This window comes from Pseudophryne corroboree, chromosome 1, assembly GCF_028390025.1.
Source record: "Pseudophryne corroboree isolate aPseCor3 chromosome 1, aPseCor3.hap2, whole genome shotgun sequence".
Taxonomy (NCBI): domain Eukaryota; kingdom Metazoa; phylum Chordata; class Amphibia; order Anura; family Myobatrachidae; genus Pseudophryne; species Pseudophryne corroboree.
The window spans coordinates 21,750,185-21,754,574 of NC_086444.1; positions in this window are offsets into that span (position 1 = coordinate 21,750,185).

Genomic DNA, 4,390 nt, shown 5'->3' on the forward strand with positions numbered 1-4,390 from the left:
ATATACATTCTCCCCGGCAGGGCCGGGGGTTATATTTGCCCGCAAGGCGGCCGGGGGATACCTTTGCACGAGGCAGGGGGGGCGGAGCTAACTCCCGCTCTGTACGGCGGGCTCTCTCCGCTCCCCGCGCCGCTGCAGCACGCCGCTCCAGTGTGTGTCTCACACTGAAGACCCATTCCTCTCCTGGCTGTGCAGGGAGGATTTCTTTACAGATAACCCGCTTTACTCAGCGGGCTCCCAGGTCTCCCTGTCGCTAGGCAACAGACCCTGTCTCTGGGGTTTTTTAACTTTTCGATACTTCAGGCTGCTGAAATATAGATACATTCCTCCTGCAGTAGAGTCCTCTACCCAGCATTTCCCTACTTGCAAATCAGGGAACCTGCTCTATTACAGTAGCTGGGACTCAGCTCAATAATAATTAAAAGAATCTACTGTGCAGTATTTATTTACCTACGGGGTGTGTGTGTGTGTGTGTATATATACATATATAGTTATGTTTGTGCATGTGTATATATATATAGATATATATATTTCTCTATCGTCCTAGTGGATGCTGGGGTTCCTGAAAGGACCATGGGGAATAGCGGCTCCGCAGGAGACAGGGCACAAAAAGTAAAGCTTTAGGATCAGGTGGTGTGCACTGGCTCCTCCCCCTATGACCCTCCTCCAAGCCAGTTAGATTTTTGTGCCCGGCCGAGAAGGGTGCAATCTAGGTGGCTCTCCTAAAGAGCTGCTTAGGAAAGTTTAGCTTAGGTTTTTTATTTTACAGTGAGTCCTGCTGGCAACAGGATCACTGCAACGAGGGACTTAGGGGAGAAGAAGTGAACTCACCTGCGTGCAGGATGGATTGGCTTCTTGGCTACTGGACATCAGCTCCAGAGGGACGATCACAGGTACAGCCTGGATGGTCACCGGAGCCTTGCCGCCGGCCCCCTTGCAGATGCTGAAGTAAGAAGAGGTCCAGAATCGGCGGCAGAAGACTCCTCAGTCTTCTAAAGGTAGCGCACAGCACTGCAGCTGTGCGCCATTTTCCTCTCAGCACACTTCACACGGCAGTCACTGAGGGTGCAGGGCGCTGGGAGGGGGGCGCCCTGGGAGGCAAATGAATACCTATTTTGGCTAAAAATACCTCACATATAGCCTCCGGAGGCTATATGGAGATATTTAACCCCTGCCAGAATCCGTTAAGAGCGGGAGACGAGGCCGCCGAAAAAGGGGCGGGGCCTATCTCCTCAGCACACAGCGCCATTTTCCCTCACAGAAAGGCTGGAGGGAAGGCTCCCAGGCTCTCCCCTGCACTGCACTACAGAAACAGGGTTAAAACAGAGAGGGGGGGCACTAATTTGGCGATATGCTTATATATATATTAAGATGCTATAAGGGAAAACACTTATATAAGGTTGTCCCTATATAATTATAGCGTTTTTGGTGTGTGCTGGCAAACTCTCCCTCTGTCTCTCCAAAGGGCTAGTGGGTCCTGTCCTCTATCAGAGCATTCCCTGTGTGTGTGCTGTGTGTCGGTACGTGTGTGTCGACAGGTAGGAGGACGATGTTGGTGAGGAGGCGGAGCAATTGCCTGTAATGGTGATGTCACTCTCTAGGGAGTCGACACCGGAATGGATGGCTTATTTAGGAAATTACGTGATAATGTCAACACGCTGCAAGGTCGGTTGACGACATGAGACGGCCGACAAACAATTAGTACGGTCCAGACGTCTCAAAAACACCGTCAAGGGTTTTAAAACGCCCGTTTACTTTAGTCGGTCGACACAGACAGGGACACGGAATCCAGTGTCGACGGTGAATAAACAAACGTATTCCTTATTAGGGCCACACGTTAAAGGCAATGAAGGAGGTGTTACGTATTTCTGATACTACAAGTACCACAAAAGAGGGTATTATGTGGGATGTGAAAAAACTACCATAGTTTTTCCTGAATCAGATAAATTAAATAAAGTGTGTGATGATGCGTGGGTTCCCCCCGATAGAAAATTATGGGCGGTATACCCTTTCCCGCCAGAAGTAGGGCGCGTTGGGAAACACCCCTTAAGGTGGATAAGGCGCTCACACGCTTATCAAAACAAGTGGCGGTACCGTCTATAGATAGGGCCGTCCTCAAGGACCAGCTGACAAGGCTGGAAAATATAATAAAAAGTATATACACACATACTGGTGTTATACTGCGGCCAGCGATCGCCTCAGCCTGGATGTGCAGAGCTAGGGTGGCTTGGTCGGATTCCCTGACTAAAAATATTGATACCCTTGACTGGGACAGTATTTTATTGACTATAGAGCATTTCTATATATGCGAGATGCACAGAGGGATATTTGCACTCTGGCATCATGAATAAACGCGATGTCCATAACTGCCAGAAGATGTTATGGACACGACAGTGGTCAGGTGATGCAGATTCCAAACGGCACAGTATGGCCGTATAAAGGAAGAGGACTTGTTTGGGGTCGGTCCATCGGACCTGGTGGTCACGGCAACTGCTGGAAAATCCACCGTTTTTTACCCTAAGTCACATCTCTGCAGAAAAAGACACCGTCTTTTCAGCCTCAGTCCTCTCGTCCCTATAAGATCATATCTGCCCAGGGATAGAGGAAAGGGAAGAAGACTGCAGCAGGCAGCCCATTCCCAGGAACAGAAGCGTTCCACCGCGTCTGACAAGTTCTCAGCATGGCGCTGAGACCGTACAGGACCCCTGGATCCTACAAGTAGTATCCCGGGGGTACAGATGGGAATGTCGAGACGTTTCCCCTTCGCAGGCTCCTGAAGTCTGCTTTACCAAGTCTCCCTCCGACAAGGAGGTAGTATGGGAAAAAATTCACAAGCTGTATTCCCAGCAGGTGATAATTAAATTACCCCTCCTACTACAGAAAAGGGGTATTATTCCACACTATATTGTGGTACTGAAGCCAGAAGGCTAGGTGAGACTTATTCTAAAAAATTTTTTTTGAACACTTACAAAGGTTCAAATTAAGATGAAGTCACTCAGAGCAGTGATAACGAACCAGGAAGAAGGGGACTATATAGTGTCCCGGGACATCAGGGATGCTTACCTCTATGTCCCAAATTTGCCCTTCTCAATAAGGGTACCTCAGGTTCGTGGTGCAGAACTGTCACTATCAGTTTCAGACGCTGCCGTTTGGATTGTCCACGGCACCCCGGGGTCTTTACCAAGGTAATGGCCGAATTGATGATTCTTCTTCGAAGAAAAGGCGTCTTAATTATCCCTTACTTGGACGATCTCCTGATAGGGGCATAGTCCAGGGAACAGTTGGAGGTCGGAGTAGCACTATCTCGGATACTGCTACAATCAGCACGGGTGGATTCTAAATATTCCAAAATCGCAGCTGATCCCGACGACACGTCTGCTGTGCCTAGGGATGATTCTGGACACAGTCCAGAAAAAGGTGTTTCTCCCGGAAGAGAAAGCCAGGGAGTTATCCGAGCAAGTCAGGAACCTCCTAAAAACAGTGCATCATTGCACAAGGGTCCTGGTAAAAATGGTGGCTTCCTACGAAGCAATTCCATTCGGCAGATTTCACGTAAGAACTTTTCAGTGGGATCTGCTGGACAAATGGTCCGGATCGCATCTTCAGATGCATCAGAGGATAACCCAATATCCAAGGACAAGAGTGTCTCTCCTGTGGTGGTTATAGAGTGCTCATCTTCTAGAGGGCCGCAGATTCGGCATTCAGGATTGGATGCTGGTAACCACGGAGCCCAGTCTGAGAGGCTGGGGAGCAGTCACACAAGGGAAAAATTTCCAGGGAGTGTGATCAAGTATGGAGACTTTTCTCCACATAAATATACTGGAGCTAAGGGTAAATTTATAATGCTCTAAGCTTAGCAAGACCTCTGCTTCAAGGTCAGCCGGTATTGATCCAGTGGGAAAAACATCACGGCAGTCGCCCACGTAAACAGACAGGGCGACACAAGAAGCAGGAGGGCAATGGCAGAAACTGCAAGGACTTTTCGCTGGGCGGAAAATCATGTGATAACACTGTCAGCAGTTTTTCATCCCGGGAATGGAAACTGGGAAGCAGACTTCCTCAGCACGACCTCCACCCGGGAGAGTGGAAACTTCATTGAGAAGTTTTTTCCACATGATTGTAAACCGTTGGGAAATACCAAAGGTGGACATGATGGCGTCCCGTCTGAACAAAAAACGGGACAGGTATTGCGCCAGGTCAAGAGACCCTCAGGCAATAGATGTGGACGTTCTGGTAACACCGTGGGTGTACCAGTCGGTGTATGTGTTCCCTCCTCTGCTTCTCATACCTAAGGTGCTGAGAATTATAAGACGTAGAGGAGTAAGAACTATACTCATGGCTCCGGATTGGCCAAGAAGGACTTGGTACCCGGAACTTCAAGAGATGCTTA